We start from the raw sequence: 22,013 nt of genomic DNA on the forward strand, positions 1-22,013 counted from the left end.
AAGTGCTGACAAGAGGAGCACCAGATCTCTCTTTTTCAGACCCACTATCACTTGCTAATTTTGGTTTATCAGCAATACACAAAAAAAGAGTAATTTCTTTTCCTGGATTTGGTCATTGCCTTCCTCCTCCTACCACAACTTAAGACTCAGTATAATCTACGTGCTGTGATATAAAATGGAATAACAACCTCAACAGAGTTTCCTCTTAAAATGCTTCAGTGCTGTTTCCTCTGAGTGAAGTTTTCCTCTTTGCCAGGCCAAGCTCCCTCCCCACACAGAGCAGATGAAGCAAACTCTGCTTAACTGCCCAGCAAATGATCCTGCCAAGCATCAAGCTTGTCACAGGGTCCTTCCCCCTGTGCCAGGCAGGGAGCAGCATTCCTGCTGCAGAGAGCACTGGGGAGGTGCTGGGAGAGCCCAGGGACAGCAGGGTCACCCTGCCTGGAGCCAAAATGAGCGTGTGACCTTCAACCCTCACCAAAAAAACTGCAATGGACTCAGTCCTTCAGGTCCACTAGGGAAACAGAGTCTGCAAAGCCTCAGAAGGTGCCCCCAGCCAGCCCCCAAATCCCTGGTGCTCCATTCCAGCACAGTGCAGAACACAGCCAGCAATGAACTGCCTCAGGATCAGGCAATCTGGGGCTTTAGGAGCTCACAACCAGAGAAGCTTCAAGACATAAATTCCTTCATAATTTTTTTTATCTCAGCACATCTGTCTGCAGTGCAGCCTTAGCACAGAACTGCATCCCCAGGCAGGGCCCAATTCACCCTTAGGGCTCCAGAGAAATGCCACAATGTGGAGAAACCCTCAGGAAAACTGCCTGAAGCACCGTGTTCACACAGCCTCTGGTCCCAAGGGGTTTCATCAGCATCACAATTCCTGGCCTGTCCTCCTTGGAGTCAGGATTCTTTAAAATTACAGAGCCCCATGGCTCCAAAATCCTTGGAGTCAGGATTCTTTAAAATTACAGAGCCCCATGGCTCCAAAATCCTTGGAGTCAGGATTCTTTAAAATTCCAGAGCCCCATGGCTCTAAAATCCTTGGAGTCAGGATTCTTTAAAATTCCAGAGCCCCATGGCCACGGGGAACAAGGATTCTTTGATGGCTGATGACTCCCTGAAGTCCTGGCAATGCTGAGCAGCTTTGCCATCCTTGCAATGCAGCTGCACATGGCACCTTTTTCACTGATTTATCAGAGATTTCAGAGAGGGAGAAGAATCCATTCTGCCCACTCTGGATGCAAATCCAACTTTAGAATGATTTTTTTTTGTGAATCAGGAAAGAAGACTGGTTTTTGGCTAGCTTTGTGCATCAATACTAAAATACTAAAAGTCCCTAAGCAACAGCTCTAAAACAGAGCTGGGATAATTCACTGAAGTCATCAACACTCAGGAAATCGTACACATCTTTTAGTGGCACCTCAGACACAGAACCAAACTCTCCCTGGTGCTGTAAAACATAGAAACCAAATCTAGATTAAAAATACATGCTGCTATTATGTACCATCATTGCCAGGCTTCAGCAGAGCTAAATCATCCTCCAGCTAACACAGAAAGCAACCTCAGCTAAAAGCAGCCAGAAGAACTCCAGCAAAAATAAAAAGTGGAGCTACAGTGAGTGCAGAGGGAAGATAAAAGCCACTGACAAGAACAAGCCAGGTTGTGACACAGCTTTTCATGAGCTGCCTCATTACAGGAAAGGCTGCCAAAGCCAGGCAGGCTCTCAGTGTTGATGAATTAGAAGCAAAAATGGAAAGATAAAGCTCGCTGAGAAACCAAAGGGGAACGAGTAGGTGGCTGTGCTGAGGGAGCAGAGGCTGCTCCCAGGAGCTGCTTTCTGGCTGAGCACTGAAAGTGTGAAGGAGGCCAAGAGAAAGTCATTCAAGATGTCTGGGGAAAAAAAAATGACAGACTTCTAATTAAAAAGATTGTGTGTGGGAAAGCTGCATGTGGTCCTGGGCAGTGGGGAAGACAGCAAACTTCTTGCTGGATCAGCAGCCTCATGCCAAATGCAGACTCAGGGACTGACAGAGGATGCAAACCCAGTGTGAATGGATGAGTTTGATCCCCTGACAGATAAATCTGGCAGCTATTTGAGGGCCAATATATTTATTTATATTTTGCCTTTCCCACTTTGGCAGCAGTGATAGAACTGAATGCAGCTCAGCCCCTCAGGCTGTGTGTGGGTCTGCACAGCCTGGGGCACAGCCCTGCCACCCCTGACACACCAGCTCAGCTCCCTTGGCACAAATGTTCTTTAATTATATTATTATGGTCCCTTTTTGTTCCAGATACAGGTCACTAATCCCAAAGGAGGGCTCTGAGCAAGCCTAGATTTGACAATCCTGATCCTACCTCCATCTCCACTCTGATGGCAGCCAGGACAGAGGTGAGACATTTCCAAAGCACCCTCATGCCCAGGGTGTCTCTCTGGGAGAGACAAACCTGGAGGCCCTGGCACAGGGTGCCCAGAGCAGCTGGGACTGCCCCTGGATCCCTGGAATGCCCAAGGCCAGGTTGGACACTGGGGCTTGGAGCACCTGGGACAGTGGGAGGTGTCCCTGCCCATGGCAAGGAGTGGAAAAAGATGATCCTTAAGGTCCCTTCCAACCCAAACCATTCCATGACTCTTGGATTTTATGAAAAAAAAAAAAAAAACAAAAACAAAAACAAAACCAAAACCAAAAACAAAAAAAAAAAAAACAAAAAAAAAACAAAAACAAAAAAAAAAAAAAACCAACAAACAAACCCCCCCCCCCAAAAAAAAAAAAAAAAACCCCAAAAAAAACCCCCAAAAAAACCCCAAAAAATCATGTAAAGAAAGCCTAAATTGGAACATTTTGAAAAATGCTCCATTACTGCTGCAGGTTGAATGTTTTCTTCTTATTAATCTCTGGATATCACAGTGCTTGTTTGGACTCTCCACAGGCTGCAGGGTGCTGTTTCCAGCCCTTTCATTTCCTTAGCAGGTATGGATGTGCTGGGGCATTATTTAAAAAGCTGAAAGGAATTATTTAGAAACCTGAAAGATGAAGAAAGAATGAGACTCACCCAAGGCAGAGTCAGAAGTGGACTGAGAAGTGTTCATTTTATTCTGTACCTTTTTGACTGATTTTTGAACAGGTATGGAAAAAATTCTTCATTTTAAAACTGGCAGGAGCCATACCTTCCATCTCAAATAAACTCTTCCAGTTAATCCCATCAAAGCCAAATACTGCTTAGCTTGTTTGCCACACAGAGATCTACTGATTCCAAACCACCATTTCCCTCTCCAATCCATCACCTCCAGGAAGGAAATGCTCTTCTGGAAGGCACATGTATTATTATCCCCACACAAATTCATTTAAAAGGCATAAAAGTGCCCCCAACCCTGCCCTTGAGTCACATATGGCAGTGACTAAAACCTCTTTTAATGCAATAGCAACATTAAATATTTGCAATAAGAATCTGACAGTAACCAGCAGAAGCTCCAATCAAGATAAGAGGCTGTGGTGTGATTTATTGACTGTCAGAAAGCTCTTGGTAGCTGGACTGAGCTGGAAAACCTCTCTGCATCATGTGGAGGAGGCACAAGTTAACAGGGAAAGGTCAGAGGAGCTTTCTTGCCTCCCCCACAGACTCATAACTGCTCACACAAAGAGGGAGGGAGGGAGAAAATCCAATGGAGCTGCTGGGGACAGCTCAGAGCTATTCCAAAACTTTTATCCTCCCTAGGCCCTTCCTAAAAGCCAGAAAGCAGAGGAGGAAACATTAGATATTTAGGATTATACATGAAAAAAAATGGATTAAGGCATATGAGGTCTAAAATATGATAGGAATGGGACAGTGTAACCCCTCTTAGGGGACCTGTACCAAAACCAGATGTGGACATTGTGTCTAGAGGCTTGTCACTGTCACACACACTGTGGGGAGCAAGAATGATTAGGAAATGTGATGGTTTTGGTTAGAAAATCAGACAATAAGACAGGAAGAGCTCAGAGAATTCACACCTGGAAAATGCCATGCCAGAGCTTTGTTTATTTGGCCCTACGAGTGTGTTGTGCATTTCCTAAGTGACTGGAGAGCCAAAACAAAGGCAGGGATTACCTGTGACCTCCCTGGTGAGAACCTGCCCAGAGAGCATCACCCAGACCCTGCTCAGTGCCAGGGACAGCAGGAGCTGCTCCAGGTGAGAACCTGCCCAGAGAGCATCACCCAGGGCCTGCTCAGTGCCAGGAGAGAGCAGGAGCTGCTCTTGGTGAGAACCTGCCCAGAGAGCATCACCCAGACCCTGCTCAGTGCCAGGGGACAGCAGGAGCTGCTCCAGGTGAGAACCTGCCCAGAGAGCATCACCCAGGGCCTGCTCAGTGCCAGGGGACAGCAGGAGCTGCTCCTGGTGAGAACCTGCCCAGAGAGCATCACCCAGACCCTGCTCCCTGCCAGGGACAGCAGGAGCTGCTCCTGGTGAGAACCTGCCCAGAGAGCATCACCCAGACCCTGCTCAGTGCCAGGGGACAACAGGAGCTGCTCCAGGTGAGAACCTGCCCAGAGAGCATCACCCAGACCTTGCTCAGTGCCAGGGGACAGCAGGAGCTGCTCCTGGTGAGAACCTACCCAGAGAGCATCACCCAGACCCTGCTCCCTCTGAGCAGTTTTCCAGCTTCTCCTGGCAGCCCAAATTCCTGCTTTTGGGAAAAGGTTACTAACAGGAATTTTTCCTTCTGTGTGCTGTGGCAAAAAGTAAAAAAAGCTTTGTTAGGGACATAATTATTGTGTCTTTGAGAGTTCTGCCCACCAGAACAAAACCAGCTCCATCTTTTATTTATCCTGACACAAGAAATCTCAGGATGAGAACAAAACCAGCTCCATCTTTTATTTATCCTGCAAGATTTTGAGGTGTTAATTACCAGTATGACATCTCATCCTGAGATTTCTTGGAAATCTGCTCCAGACTTTCTGCTGAACCCCAGCCTGACCAGAAAATAGAAGAGTTTTTGTGGAATGGCCTGAAGTGCTGAGTTTGTGTCTCTCACAACTTCAAATGGGGAAAGGCTGAGGGAATTGGGATTGTCCACCTGGAGAAGGCTCTGGGATGAGCTCAGTGTGGTCTGGAGGAGCCCCAGGAAAGCTGGAGAGAGACAATTTCCATGGGATGCAGGGACAGCACACAGGGAATGGCTTCAAACTGAGAGCAGGTTTAGATGGGATCTTGGCAATGAGGAATTGTTCCCTGGCAGGGTGGGCAGGGGCTGGGATGGAATTCCAGCCCTGGATCCCTGGCAGTGCCCAAGGCCAGGTTGGACACTGGGGCTGGAGCAGCCTGGGACAGTGGGAGGTGTCCCTGCCAGGGACAGCAGGGAGCAGGAGCTGCTCCATCTGCCCTGCTCCAGAGCTGCAGGAGGAGCAGCTGAATCACCTCCTCCAGGTGTCTGAACCTCCCCACTGACTGCAGGTGGAGCCTGGGTGAGTAACTCTGACACAGATATCAAGGACACTGCTTTTGGTGTCACCAATCCCTTCCCACTCCTGTCCATCCCACCTGTGTGTGCCCAAGCACCCGTGGGCCTCAGCACAGGAGGTGTGGTGGATGCTTTCATTCCTTTTGAGAGCACAAATCACTCTGGCTGCTTCTGGCCCAGGAGCTCAATCCACAGACACACCTGGAAGGGCTTTGGGGGCTCTAAACCATGGAAGTAGAGAAACACAGAATGGTTTGGGTTGGAATGGACCTTAAAAGTCATCCAGTGCCACCCCAGCCATGGCAGGGACACCTCCCACTGTCCCAGGCTGCTCCAGCCCCAGTGCCCAGCCTGGCCTTGGGCACTGCCAGGGATCCAGGGGCAGCCCCAGCTGCTCTGGGAATTCCATCCCAGCCCCTGCCCACCCTGCCAGGGAAGGATTTGTCCCTAATATCCAATCTAACCATGCTTTCTGCCAGTTTGACCACATTGCCCTCTTGCCCTGTCACTAGAGGCTTGTGTAAATCAAGATTTCATTTGTCTTCACCTCCCAGAAATTGGTGCTGTCTGGCCATGCCATGTGACAGGGGACATGTCACCCTCCCTGCTCCCAGCCCCAGCCAAGCTCTCTCATGTGGAACTCACCAAAGCAGAGGAGGCCCAGCAGGAAGCTGCTCCTTCTAGGTGAGGTGTCAAAAGGGGCAAGCTCAGTTAAAATAAATTTTTAAAAATTAAAAAAAAAAAAAAAACACAAAAAGGAAAGAAAAAAGGGAAGGGAAGGGAAGGGAAGGGAAGGGAAGGGAAGGGAAGGGAAGGGAAGGGAAGGGAAGGGAAGGGAAGGGAAGGGAAGGGAAGGGAAGGGAAGGAAAGGAAAGGAAAGGAAAGGAAAGGAAAGGAAAGGAAAGGAAAGGAAAGGAAAGGAAAGGAAAGGAAAGGAAAGGAAAGGAAAGAGAAAAGTCTTGTAGCTTAGAAATTCAAACTTTTCTAAAGTGTCAGACTAATCATCAGCCTCAGGTTCAGTGGAGCACAGAAGTGCAGGCATGGTTTCAAGCAGACATTGGCCAAGGAGGCACTTAAAGAAGCAATTTTGCTGACCAAAACAAAGACCTGCACAGAGCATCAGAGCCCCTGCACAGCCTCCAGCTACAAACACCTGCCCCTCCTCAGTCAGCAGCAAAGCTGCCACTTCTTCCACTGCCACCAGAACTTCACCCTGCTCATCATCTCTTTGTTTGTTTACGGGCAAATATTACAGCTTGAAGGCAGAAACTTTATTATCCTGTAAACAACCTTGTGATAAGCCATCCCCTTGCCCTTCCCTGTTCTGAGTTGAAAGACTAACTTTCTTTTACTGCCCAAACAACCCCTCCCATATCAGGTTCAGTTTCTTTCCTACCACTTCATCAGAATGTTTGTTCTTCTTTATCACCCAGATCAATATTTATCCTTGTGGGTGGAAACTGCTCTCTCTGCTCTTATCACGTTAAAGTTTAACATCACTAAAGAGGTAATAAATGACAACTGAGCCTGCATAACCACAAAGGCTTTATTTATTTCATTACAGAATGCATTTTACTGACAAAGCCGACCATATCATTCCCAGACAGGATTCTAAACATATTTTTCACAGCAATGAGCCTCCACTGACTGCCTGTGCTTTGATAATATAACTCCACCTTAAGAAGTGGCCGGCACAGTCTGATCCCATTCTGGTCTCACTTCACTCCCACAGGTAACTGCATAGTTATGCTGTTGACTTACAAAGGACTGGAATCAGATTTGTCACCTCTATGTTTATCAAATCCTCTTTTTTGGTTGTTTGTTTGGTTTTTTGTTTTTTTTTTTTTTAGATGCAGTCTCCCAACAGTTTTTAAAGCAGAGGAGAATTTGTAATACTTTGTTTTTTTCAAAGGTTTTCCTTGACTGTCAGCTGAGAGAAATTCTCAAACTCCTGTGCCAGCACAGTTTAAATGAGGGGGTTGGTTTATATCCTTTTGTGAATTAATTAATTATTGAGATTACTTTCCAATTTTAACAAGCTTTCTAGTAATTACTAGCCACTGCTAGGCAAACTGAAGTGGCTTCGAGTTCGAGCTCAGTTCAGATAAACACACAAAAGTTCAGATGCTTATCCAGCTGCTTCTTCACTCTGCAGAACACGTCTGGAAGCCTATCAAGCTCACCATCTCTCTGCTCCCACATGCCAAGTCATGCCAAGAATGCTCCAGTTGCATTTTTTTCATGGTGCTTTGGCCTGCCTGGCTGTGGTGCTGTGCAGAACCAAAGGTTCTGAAGGGGAGATGAGGGTGAGGCTTTGAGGAAGTTTCTCCCTCAGAGCACAGCTTCAAGAACCTGCCAGAAGCTGTGGAGTGACCCAGTCCTTGCCAAAGGGACATCACAAAAAATTTGAACCCACCTAAACCTCATGGACTGGCATCACAAATAATTTGAGCACACCTAAACCTTATGGGCTGGCACCACAAATAATTTAAACCCATCTAAATCTCATGGGCTGGCACCACAAAGAATTTAAACCAATCTAAACCTCATGGGCTGGCACCACAAAGAATTTAAACCCATCTAAACCTCCTGCACACCATCACACTTCCCTCCTTCAGGTAGGATTTGGTGCCCCAAATTCATTTAAAATTTCTGTGTGCCCCCTGCTCCAAGCACTGTCTCTCTTTTTACCTTTAACTCCCTCTTAGACACCAGGGGTGTCCAGACACTGAGCTGAAATCCCCTGGGTTCAGGAGCTCCCCTGGGTTCAGGAGCTCCCCTGGGTTCAGGAGCTCCCCTGGGTTCAGGAGCTCCCCTGGATTCAGGAGCTCCTGACAAGGATGCTGCAGCACACCTCAAGCAGGTCCAGGTTCCTCACCAAAGCTACTCAGAGGGATTTAATTTTAAATAATGCCCCAGCACATCCATACCTACTAAGGAAATGAAAGGGCTGGAAACAGCACCCTGCAGCCTGTGGAGAGTCCAAAAAAGCACTGTGGTATCTAGAGATTAATAAGAAAAAAATATTCAACCTGCAGGAGTAATGGAGCATTCTCCAAAATGCTCTAATTTAGGCTTTCTTTACATGGTTTTTTTTTCACAGAATCCAAGAGTCATGGAATTGTTTGGGTTGGAAGGGACCTTAAGGATCATCTTTTTCCACCCCCTGCCATGGCAGGGACACCTTCCACTGTCCCAGGCTGCTCCAGCCCCAGTGTCCAACCTGGCCTTGGGCACTGCACGGATCCAGGGGCAGCCCCAGCTGCTCTGGGCACCCTGTGCCAGGGCCTGCCCACCCTCACAGGGAACAATTCCTTCCTAATCTCACATTTAAATCTTTCTTCCTTCATCATAAAGTCCTGCCACTCCAGGCCCTTGTAAATATTCCCCCTCCAGGTTCTTGTAGGGTCCCTTCAGGTCCTGGAAGGCTTCAATTAGAGCTCTCCTGGTTTCAAGGAAGAGCTTGAAAAGATAAAGCAAATTCATCTCACACATTTTGAAAACAAACAGAAGAACTCTTAGCTTACATAAGCAAAAAAAATCACAACTTTAAGGCCACCTGTACTTCTGTGTATCTCTGCAGTGTTTTCTCTCCCTCTAACATAACACATGGCCATTTTGTACTAATGAATTATCACAGTCTCCTCTGCAAAATATGCTGAAACATTTCCTGAGAGCTGCAAAGTGAAACCTGTTCTTTTGTTACAGCTCTTTGCTAGCCACAACTCCATATGGAAACTGAAGGTTTGAAAGTTTTGGTTTTTAAAAACTTGTTCATCTAAGATGGTCCCTCCTTCACCCACGAGATGGAGAGAACAGACTGTACATGTTTTGCACCAGGGAAGGGTGGACAGCAGCAGGAATTTCTCCTTGGAAAGTGTGGTCAGGGCTTGGCAGGGGCTGCCCAGGGAGCTTTGGAGTCCCCATCCCTGAAAGTGTCACTTGGAGGTGGCACTGAGTGCTCTGGGCAGGGTGACAAGGTGGGCACCAGGCACAGCTTGGACTCACTCAAAGTCTTTTCCAGTTCTGGGATTCTGTCTGTGAGGAACAAAACAATTAAACCAGGAAAAAAAAAAAATAAGGAGGTGGGGGAATATGGAAGGATTAATCCCATTGCATTACAACTTTTCTTATTTAGTGAAAAGGAAATACAATTAGGAGGAGTGTATTAAACACACCTACACAGATATCTAAATATCTCCCTGGTGCACTCATACCCTGCCTGTGGAGCAAACAGGCAGGCGCCGCTTCCTTAATCAAATTAGAAAACTAAACTTAAAATTATCCCCCTCCAGAGAGATATTTACACCTCCAAACACATTCAGCAAAGTAGAATATGAAGCTGAAAGGAAATCACTGAATTATTTATTATAGTTTTCTAATGTTCCAGGCTTACAATTTCAGACAGTAAAACGTACAGAGGAAAATGACTGATTGCAGTGTACACCGGAAATTTTGGGGAATTAAAAGAGAGCTGCTTTGCATAATAATTGCACACTTCCATTTCGGGGGGAAAATTAAAAAGCCATTGCTCCTCACTAAAAGAGACTGTAATTGCAAATCAGGGAGTTTGGGGATGGGGGAGGGAAAGACAAAGGAGATGGGGAGAGAAAGAAGGATGACAAAGATTCATGGGGAGGGGAACAGAGAATTAGGTGATGCTGAATTAAAACAGCTTAGTGGCTTCCAAATTTCAAGCAGTAAGGAAATGAGGTTTGCACCTTTTAGGTGAATGCACTGCACACACAGTCATGGCATTGGTGTGCTGAGATGTCCAACAGCACAGTGGAAAACTATTGGAATTATTACCAGGTTCTGAGGTAAATCCTGAAATCACAACACAACAGAAAACTTTTAACTGAAGGCTTTTTCTAAAGCAAATTTTCCCAGGGGATAGGTAAATTTATAGCCTGGGAATAGTCCCACACAAGGCTCTGAATGAATCCACTGAAATTGTTCTCCCAGCTCTGTCATAATGATTTTTCTTGCAGTTGTGACACAAGACTTTACTTGCACAAACCAAGAGCTTTCAGTGTTTTTACAAACATCACATAGTGCCAGACCTTGGTGGCATTCTGAGGGAGATCACTGAGGTGCTGCAGAGGGCAGATCATGAGCAAGGAGGAGAAAAAAAAAATCTCTTCTGAAATGGAGAAAAGCTGGGAGATCTTTGCTGGGTGTCCTGTGGGATGCAGCTTACCCTGCCCATCCCACACAATCACTCTGGCTGACCAGGGATTGCTTCCAGACCTGGCCAGAAGCTCAGGAAGAAGCTGGCTGTTCCAGACTGCAAGGCAAGATGGATTCCATTCCCATCTCTATGGCAGCTGTCTTTTGTCAAGTGGGCAGTTTGCCTTATCTCTCTCTCTGAGTGCTCACAATCACTCCTCCCTCAGGAGGGGACACCTGCTGATAACAGCCATTGAATGTCCCTGCATGGCTGATAAGAACTGCAGCATCCCATTGGGAGATGTGAGCCCAGAGGGAGGAGCCAAGCATTCCTGCCTGGATATAATCTGGAGATTCTGGAACACCAGCACAGCTTCTGCACTGGATTCCCAGAGGAACAGCAGCTGCCTCTTCCCCTGGATCTTCAGAGGCAGAGACTGCACCTTTCTCCAGGATCCCTGCTCCAGCAGAGCCACCCCTGACACTGCAGGAGGGCTGAGCCACAATTCCAATGGTTCTGCTGCCAGCACCCTGACCCACAGGGTGTCAGGCTGGGTTCTGACTCTGGCAGTGTTGTTCTAGTGTACTGAATTGTTTATTTTATCCTTTTATTTTCTTCCCTGTTAAAGAACTGTTATTTCCTGCTCCCATATTTTTGCCTGAGAGCCCCTTAATTTAAAATTTATAGAAATTCAGAGGGGTGAGGAGGGTTTACATTCTCCATTGCAGGGGGGGCTCCCGATTTCCTTAGCAGACACCTGGCTTTCCAAATCAAGACACTGGCACGTCACAAGGTACACAGAAGACCAAGATTATGATTTAAAAAATGTATCCAGAAAAGTTCCTCAAGACTCTTATGCATGAACTAAGAATAAAATAAATGAATAAATAAATAAATGCCCAGTAGTTGACATCCAGCAAAGCCAAGAAAAGTTCCTCTAAAATATAGGCAGAGCCAAACTGGGGTGTCAGAGGGAAGGAAGCAGAACAAGAAGCTCTCTGTGGAGAGCTGGGAAAAGGCATTTGGGGATGACATTCCTCTGGTGAGATCTCACCTGGAACATAGCATAAAGTTCTGGTGTTCCCAGAGCTAGAAAGACATGGAGCTGATGGAGAAATTCCAAAGTTGATGAGGGAACTGGAAGAGCTGCCCAGTGGAGACAGGATGGGAGAGCTGGGGATGTTCAGCCTGGAGAAGAAAAGGTTTTGTGGAGACTTCCAGTCTGGAAGCTGGAGAGGGACAATTCATCAGGAACTGCAGTGACAGGACAAGGGGGAACAGCTTCAAACTAAAATAGGGGAAATTTTAATTAGATAGATATATGAAGGAATTGTTCCCTGGGAGGCCCTGGCACAGGGTGCCCAGAGCAGCTGGGGCTGCCCCTGGATCCCTGGCAGTGCCCAAGGCCAGATTGGACACTGGGGCTGGAGCAGCCTGGGACAGTGGGAGGTGTCCCTGCCATGGCAGGGGTGGCACTGGATGGGCTTTAAGGTCCCTTCCAACCCAAAAATACCTATTTCCAGACATGAGAGCTGTGACACTGATGCATCTTCCACAGGAAAATCCATCTGCAAATGCCTGACAGTTACACAAAGATAATCTCAGTGTGAGCAGTCAGTAAAAAACCAAATTACACAGCAGATGTGCAGTAAGTGCCAACCTAATGGGAGGTTTTTGTTTTGGGGTCAGCTGGGAAATTTCAATATTTTTCTCTTTGTTCAACTTCCAGTCACCCAAAACCATGCCAGCTCAGCTTTCTGACCATAGATTATGTAAGTGGCTTCACTCATAACTCCACAAAAGCAGTTTCTTAACTGTGGGAAAGGGGTGGAAGAGACTTCTTCCCCTCTGAACAAAGCACTTCTCTCCCTGAACTTTCTTGTCTTGGCTGGAGAGGAGCAAACTCAGCACATAAAAGAGAGACTCCCTTCAAGCCTGCCTTGCATTTGCAGAGCTGTTATTCTGAGGTGGTTCTTAAAAAAGCAGAGAGAATTTGCATTATCAGGAGGAAAAAATGACATAGACCAAAAAAAAAAAGCACAGCTCCACTGAAAAGTAGCATGGCTACTGTGGTAATACAGTAAAACAGTGTTAATGTAAATAATTAATATCAGAAATTTTAATTGATATATTATTATATTAGATATTTTTATATATGTTATAGATGTTGTGGTCTATTTTATGAATTAATACATATTATATACTTTTATATATGTTATAGATGTTGTGGTATATTTTGTGTATTAATATATATTATATATTTTTATATATGTTGTAGATGTATGTTGTGGTCTATTTTGTGAATTAATATATGTTATATATTTTTTATATGTTATAGATATTGTGGTATATTTTATGTATTTATATAAATCATATATATATTTTATATGTTATAGATATTGTGGTATATTTTTATATTAATATATATTTTTAATATATGTTCTAAATATTTTATTGCATATTTTATTATTATTTTATTGTATATTTTTATTATTTTATTATTATTATTAATATATTATATATCTTAATATTGTATATGTTAATATAAATAATATTAATATAATCCCACCCACAACTTTGGTTTTGCAACTGGAGAAGCTGAACTGGAGAAGTTCAGCTTTTATGCAAATAAAAGGGTAAAAATAGCTCTCAGGAGATGGGAAGCCCTTGGTTTGCACAAGACACAGCACGAGGAATTGGAGTGTGACAGCGTGACCTGAGTGATTGGGAAGGGGCAAAGCCAGGATGTTCCTCCTTTGTTTCTCACTCTGCAAGATGTGGAGAGAAGAGGAAATAGGTTAAAACACTCACACACACTTTTTCACAAAGCACACAGCCACACTGGGGGATCCTTTACCATCGGATGTCACAGGAGCCAGAAATACAACTGGAAACTCAGCCCAGTTCCTGCCAGAAAAGTCCACAGTGAGCTATAAACCACAGAAACACAAACCCAGCCTCTGGGCCAGGAAGTCCCCGTGCAGGGACTGCCAGGAGTGGGGAGGATGAGCTGCAGGAAACGTGAGGATGTGCCTGTCCCTCCTTGCAGCTCTGCACACATTTGGGACAGGCAAGTGGCTCCTTTTTGTCCCCTTGCAGTGGGGACAATATTATAATATATATTATTATATTATATATTATTATATTATATCATATCATACCATATTATATCATATAATATATATTGTTATATCTAATATAATAATATTTTATCTATAATACTATATAATATTATATATTTATATAGAATATACTGTATATTATATTATATTATATTATATTATATTATTGTAATAGATATTCTAAATTATTTATTATAATATTTATTATAATATAATATTCTCTTCTACAAGGCACCAAATGCTTTGGTCAAAACATTCAGCACTCAGGATTTCGAGTCATAAACATCCTCAGTGAAAACTTTCTGTGAGCATTCAGGTAATTTCTTTCCAGTTTTCTAATTTTTACCAAGAATCTTGGGTTTGCTGCATCTGAGGGTAAAGAAATAAGTGGCAAAAACCTCCCAAAATGGGAACAGTGCCCTGGGGAAGATGGTGTGGATGGAAGAGTGGCACCCCTATCTCCACCCACCCATCCTGTGATCATCTGGCCAGCCCAAAATGCTGAAATATCCACATACATCCAGAAATACAGAATTTTTGCCCAGTCAGGAGTGTTTGGGGGGACTTCCAGTAGGATTGCTTCCAAAAGTTACAGTACAGATCTGTCTCAGCCCAGAAATATTAGTAATATTTGTCCTTTCACTTTTCCCCCTAACTCAACACTTCCTATATCCACCTTTTGCAACTAAACATTTAAAGATACTCATTTTGAACTCCCCAGGAATGCAAATATCTGGGATTACCCAGAAGATTAAACAACTGAATCCAGCATCTCACCATCCCACACGCAACCAATTCCATTCCTGAAGAGGCCATGGGAATTGATTTTGTTAGCAGTTTTTATGGAGTGCTTCAAGCATCATTTAAGTGGAAGCAGCCATTGCTCAAGAAGGAAAGAGATGTATGCCTGTTATGTAACTCCCTGAATCTCTTTTTCTCTTGTTTTTGCCAAGATCCTCTCGATAATGGTGTGAATTGTTTAGGCAAGCTCATGCAGCCTACAGACATATGTACATACAATCTCTGAAAGAACTTTCTGTTCCTTGTTCCCAGGTACACACCACACCATGCTGCATATTTTAAAAACCTGCTATAGCCTGTTAATAGAGTGTGGAAATAACCCTGGAGGATCAGGCACACAGAGTTTATTACATAACTTTAGAAATTTTGGCCAGGAAAAAACGTCGATCCTATTAAATAGGTTTTAATGAAGTCAAGATTTAGGGATTTTTACGGTAATATCTTCATTCCAGTGGCTGCTCCAGCATGCCAAGTCCTGTGTCCCATTAGCCCCTTACCAAAGAACAAACTGTTATTGGTGGACTTTATTTTTAATTTTTATTTGTAAAGGACAGGATGGGAGGTTACTTATTTTGGTTTTTTCTCACCACTACCATTATACTATTATTCCCCCCATATTATACTATTATTCCCCCCATAATATACTATTATTCCCCTAAAATCTGATTATAAAGGGAATTCCAGTGAAGCAATTAATAAATGAAACAAAAATAAGTAGTTTGGGAGGAAATACTCAGGGATTGTCCTTGCTGCAGAACATGGAGCCTGAGTGGTGCCTTTTGGTGGAGACCCACTGAGATATAAAGATATAAAGACATAAAATCTTCACTTGCATTTTGTACCTTTTAAACCAATCTTAGCCAAAAGAAACACAGGCTGAAGCTTTGGTTAACACAATCTCAGTTGCTCACAGGACAATTTCTTCTTCCTTTTGGTTGCAACTGGTCATGGAGCTGCTGCAGAGAGCCCAGAGGAGGCTCCAGGATGGGCAGAGGGATGGAGCAGCTCTGCTGGGAGGAAAGGCTGGCACAGCTGGGATTGTTCACCTGCACAGGAGAAGCTTTGGGCTGAGCTCAGGGTGGCCTTGCAGGGCCTGCAGGAGCCCCAGGAAAGCTGCAGAGAGACAATTTCCAGGGCATGCAGGGACAGCACCCAGGGAATGGCTGCCAGTGCCAGAGGGCAGGGCTGGGTGGGATCTTGGCAATGGGGAATTGTTCCCTGGCAGGGTGGGCAGGGCTGGCATGGAATTCCACCCCTGGATCCCTGGCAGTGCCCAAGGCCAGGTTGGACACTGGGGCTGGAGCAGCCTGGGACAGTGGGAGGTGTCCCTGCCATGGCAGGGGTGGCACTGGGTGATGTTTAACATCCCTTCCAACTCAAGCCATTCCATGATTGTATAACTCCATGATTATTGACTTCCCCCAGCTCCCCTTTGTGCTAATACAACTGTAAAAATTCAGAAAATGAGTCAAATTCCTGCAGAGACATCAGGATGAGCCCCTCAGCATCCTCAGCACAGCCACCCTTGAGCTTAGGACCAGTCTCTACTGAACTGCCCACATTTCATTTCAAGGAGGGGCTGCTTTTTCCAAACTATTTATCCACATTAACATAACTTGGGAGGGGAGAATATCAAACCAAACAAAACTTCAGTTAATTGCAGTTAATGAATCAGCAATGAAGACACATCCTTTCTTTGACAGCAAACTGGAAAAGCCCTGAAGCCATGTCATCGGTGGTAGGACAAAAAATTTGCATTTTTATCCTGGAGGGATTTTGTTGCTTCATAGGAGAAGTTCTGGACTATTTTGTGTCATGGTTTGAGGAAGCAAACTGAGCTGCATGTTCTCTGCTGCAATTGACTTTGAGGAAGTGTTAAAATGGAAATGTTAAATGAATTGCTTTGAAAGCCTTGATTTTCCATTGAAAGTTGTGCACTGTATACCATGGCTGAAAACTCAGTGTATTTATGTGTCATCTAAATGTCTTCATCCTTTTCACAGCATTTGATGAGGTAGTACTTCAGTTGTGATGGTTATGCTATTTACTGAATGTGCTTAACTGTAAGAAAAATGAAACCATGTCTCAAATTCCTGGAGAGAAGTGGAGGAAAATCCCCTTTTCCTTTATGTGCACCCACCCTAAACCATGAGCAAAGTGGATTCTATTTTCCTATAGAAAGTCTGCTGCACATTCCACCCACCTCCTCAGCTTTTCCATGGGTCCTGGACTTCCAAGGATTGAGATGGGACCCACAGCAGAGCTCATAAAGGAGCACCAAGACACATCTCCCAGTGCCTCCACCCCACAGGCTCTCATCCAAAGAGAATTTCCATGGGCCACATTATCCATCATTATCCAGCATAATCCATCAAGGGTTTCTGGAAGTAAGAGGCTGAACTACTGGATGCTTGAAGTTTTTGACTTGTAAATCAGCCATCTGGTACCAGCATCACTAGAAAAGAAGAAATACATAAAAAACCTACTCAGTCTTCTAAGTTTACAAAGACAACACAGCCTGCAGTTCTTCCTTAATATTTTCCCCTATTTTTTAAAAAATTTCTTTGCCCTGGGATGTTCTGATCCTCACACTTTGTGAGGATCAAAAAAACCCCCATAATCCCTAGAAAAATAACTAATAATAAATAATAATAAATAACAAATAATAGAAAAATAAGTAATACGAATAAAGAAAGTACATGGAGGTGGATATTGCATAGATGTCTTGAGATGAGTATTTTCCAGTGTTGGAAAATAACCACAATGAATGTTATAATGAGCATGTTCAAGAATGGATAAGATCAATTACACCCTCAGCAGTAAAACTGATGTCACAGAAGGTTGCAAGAGTTCCAGGTAAATGTTGTGGGGCAGGATGCCAAGAGCTGTAACTTCTCTAGCTGAAGAAATTCTAAGCCACATTAGCATCAAGATAAAAAAAAAAAAAAAAAAAAGGGCATTAAAGGAGACAGAGCTACAGCACACAGCAGCCTTGACATCACTAATCTGCCTGGAATACAGTGCAAAAACACATTTGCTTGCTGTTGCAAGTTCCACTTCTGATTTTACTTATACTGGGAAACAACTGTGCCAAGGTCACTGAAACCACAGATGTGCAAACACCGATCCCTCCGAGCCCAGCCTTGCGTAAGGCTCCGTTTAATGATAATCTCTCAAGGGTGGCTTTTCAAACCCATACTTCCACATGACAGTTGAGACGATTTCACACGTGGTGCTTGCCCCCAGGCCTCAAAGGGTTACGTTTTTAGTGTGAGATTAGCTTTATTCAGAACGAAACTTCCTTCTGAGCAGGTCAGGATATTGCTGCTGTGGCAGCAGCAAAGCCTCCTCCTGGGTTTTAGTGCATAAAAAGAAACACTTCCCAAGCAAAAAGCCACAGCAATTGTGTTCCAGGTCTGATTTTTGAAGTATGGGGACATGCAAAAGGCACAACTGTTTTCAATAAAGGGAACAATGGGTAATGACAGGCTCAAGAATGGGCTCTGACAAGCCCCGGGTGCTGTGGGTTTCTTATCACCCCATCGGGTGCTGCTGAAGATGGCCACAGCCTGCAGCTCCAAACAGGCTTCTTTCCCAGGAAAGAGGGGTGATGTGAAGGTTGTGGAGCAGAGCATGATCCCACATTGTTTCCCAGGAAAGAGGGGTGATGTGAAGGTTGTGGAGCAGAGCATGATCCCACATTGTTTCCCAGGAAAGAGGGGTGATGTGAAGGTTGTGGAGCAGAGCATGATCCCACATTGTTTCCCAGGAAAGAGGGGTGATGTGAAGGTTGTGGAGTAGAGCATGATCCCACATTCTTTCCCAGGAAAGTTGTTACCCAGGAAAGAGGGGTGATGTGAAGGTTGTAGAGCAGAGCATGATGCCACATTTCCTTCTGCTGGCACCATTCTGGGAGCAGGAGCCTCTGTCTGAGGGGTGGGAGAGGCAAGGAGCTCCTAAAGCACCACAGCTGTTTTCTCAGGGAGCATGGCTTTATTGCAGCCTTTGTGACTTGTCATTACACTTTGGGTTCACCCTGGTCCTGCTGACAAGCAGCAAAACCCTTGGAGCTGGCTCCAGATGGAGCTGGATTGTGGTCTGTGCTGTGAACCACAGGAGAAAGGACACTAAAACCATGGGCTTGGTGCTGTTTTCCCTGCCTGCTTTTCCCACAGCTAAACAGAAGCCCCCTTCATGCTTGCCAGTGATCCTGAAATGAGTGGCAGTGACCAGAGTGAGCTTAGAAAGGCTTTATGGCCAGCTTTGGAATGTCTGGTGAGCACTCACTTCAGCATGAACAGCAGCCAGCTGGTTCTGGGCTCCCCTAATCTGGTATTTGCAGCCTTTCCTCGCTGCAAGATGACATTTTAGGCCTTGGATGGTTTCACTCCTTTTGCTTGGTTTGGTTTCAAGTTTACACATAAACAGCCACTACACGAGACGCCAACAAACCTCGACTCAATTCCTCATCAGAAAACAATTTTGTACTCCCACACCAATCCCACAAATGCCTCTGACTCTCTAATAAAGCAGCATTAAAAATGTGCTTCCTGACGTGACTTAGGGCTGAGATATGATCAGGGCTGGAGGATCCCTCTGAAAGGAGAGGGTGAAAAAGGACCCTGAACCAAGGGCCTGCTGTTGCTGCTCTCTTCTCTTGGGACATCACCTTTGAGGAGCTTTATGGGGCAGGTGGAACCTCAGTGTCAGCTCCTGTGCAACACCTGCCATTCCACCTTTTCCAGCCCCACAAATTAAGCCTTACACTACAGGACTACTCAGACACCCATGAGCGTTGCCACATGCTTGATTGGTACAAGTGTAATTAAGGCTGAGGTGGTGGTGATGAGCTAAAAATAAAGCCATGACTTCAAACTACAGGAGATTTCAGACCAGGAAATAACTGGTCCTGAGCATTGGGGACCAGTTCAGGGATTTGAGCATTTTCAGATTCGGGGTAGCAATGATGGAGGGCTTCTGTGTGGTACTGGAAGGAGGTCCAGGCTCATTGCTCACCCTCTTAGCCTCAGTTTTCCATGTAGACACAACACAAGCCATGACCTTTCTCTGGCCTCAGTTATTTACAGCTCTGCTGGGCAGGATCTATTTGTCCCCATGTGTTTATGTGGTACACAGGACACGGGGACAAAAATTTCCACTGGGACTGTCTGGGTGACAATACCCCACAAAAACAACGTGTGCCCAAACAGGCCCAGCAGGATGGCCCTGTAGGGAGGGCATTGGGAGGTGAGGATCTGAATCCACCCAGCACAGCCAGCAAGGGGGTGGCCACAGCACCCATCATGGAATCATGGAAAATTCTGAGTTGGGAAGGACCTACAGGGATCATCCAGAGCAACTCCTGGCCCTGCCCAGACCCCCAAAATCCCACCCTGGGCATCCCTGGCACCACTGGCCAAAGGCTCCAGGCTCTCCTCCTCTGGGGGAGAACCTTTCCCTGATCTCCAGCCTAAACTTCCCCTGAAACAGCTTCAATCTGCCTTGTAGAGCTCATCTGCAAGGCAAGTTAAGGCATAAAAGTGTCAGGTCACCAAACTCGATGTGAAACTTGTTGAAGCTCTTGGAAGACGAGGTAGACCTTTCCTGAGGACCCGATGACTCCACTTAGCAAAGACCTCCTGTGTGTTGTGCAAGCTGACCTGCTCATTTTGACTAAAACTGGTTTTAGCCCTCCCATCCCCACCCCTGGCCAAGGAACAGGTCCTCCAGGAGATGCATGGAGGGATAATTTTGGATGGGGAAAGCATTGATGAGCTCCACTTGGCAGAGCTGCAGCCAGGACAAGGAGTGCATCCACAGCTCAGGCTTCAGCCAGGGGTTTAGGATTCCTGTTTTCCCCACAGAAATGAAAACCCTCACATCACCCTGAACCAATCTCATTCGGATGAGTTTGTTTTGCTCTGGCTTTGTCTGAGCAGCTCCAGCTCCAGCAAACCAGGCTCTCCTCCCATCCCTTTGAATTTTCCTGCTGCAAAGAAGCAACCCAGGCAAAACCAGCAGCTGAACTGGGAAAGGAGGAGTGGGGACTGGAACTGGCCTCTCTCAGGATCCACAGAAACCACCAGAATGATTTTTGTGGCCTGGCTGCTCTACCCAGGGGGAGGTGTAACACTGATATTTCCAAAACCCAATGCTCATTCCAGCAGCAGAGATTGCTGGTTGGGAAGTGATTCCCAGAAATACCAGGAATATCAAGCCCTTTCCCTCTTCCAGCTCTCAATTCCCTGTTAGCTCAGAGCAATGTCCTGGATGCTGTCTCTGCCTCTGGAGGGGCAGCACTGACACAGAAGCCATGGGGCAGGAGATCAGCTGCTAAATCTCCTCTGTTCCTCCAGGATGAGCAGGGGGATGGAGGCATTCAGAGAATGCCACCAACAACAAACACCGGGAGCTTTCCAGGCTGCCTTTACACACTTGGAAAACAAACAAACAAGAAAGGCATTCAGACATCCCCTCTGTGTTTGACAGAGCACTTTAACGCCAGCACTAATAATTCCCAGGGGCTGTCAGAGGACAGAAAAAGCACGAGTTCTGTCTGTGATCCAAACATCAAACTGCAGCTCACACTACATCTGTGCACCTCAAGAGCTGAAGTCTTTCCAGCCCAGGAAGCTGAAGAGCTGACCCCGTCCAGATGTTTCCACAGGACATTATCAGTTGTTCACAGAGAGAGCCCTTTGAGAAGCTGAAAAAACACCTGATAAAGCTGAGAGGCAGCAGAGCTGCACTCACCCTGTGCCAGGCAGCATTCCCAGAGCTGGCCTGGGAAGCAATCATCCCAAGCAGTTTAACACCTTGGCTTAGGGAACAAAGGAGAGTAGCAGTCTAAATTGAAATGGAAGGAAACTAGGCAGAAAACAATTATCAGGACTGGAGTTCGGCCAGCACTGCCTGGATGGAGAGTCTAACATAAAAAACCACCATGGGATAGTGATGGAGGCTGAGCAGAGAAAATCCCAGTTTTCCAAAAGGCTGCAGGGCTTGGATGGACAGAGTTTCATGAATGGTTGAGAGCAAGAGTGTCAACTCCTTAATCACCAAACTGCTTCCGGCAGCACCCACGGGCTCCTGATGAAACCTCCCCAATTATTGATTGGAGTCAGCCCTCTTGAGCATGCAAGATCAGATAAGGTCACAGCCTGAAGTGATTCACGGCTAACCTGGAAAAAGGGCTTCATTACAAATACAACACTCATTAGCCACACTGCTTAATGGAAAATATGCATTTTAAAAGGGAAGAAAAACCATTGCCAGGATTACTGTTCTTAATCCAGTTACACATAGCTAAGCTTGAGTGGCTTTAAAATTGTTTCCAATTTGGAAAAAAACAAAACAAAACAAAACAAAACAAAACAAAACAAAACAAAAACAAAAAAAAAAAAAAAAAAACCAAAAAAAAAAAAGCAAAAAAAAAAACCCAGTCAACCATACCAAAATCTCTACCTGGAAGATCTGAAAGAT

Source organism: Agelaius phoeniceus, chromosome 2 (assembly GCF_051311805.1).
Source record: "Agelaius phoeniceus isolate bAgePho1 chromosome 2, bAgePho1.hap1, whole genome shotgun sequence".
Taxonomy (NCBI): domain Eukaryota; kingdom Metazoa; phylum Chordata; class Aves; order Passeriformes; family Icteridae; genus Agelaius; species Agelaius phoeniceus.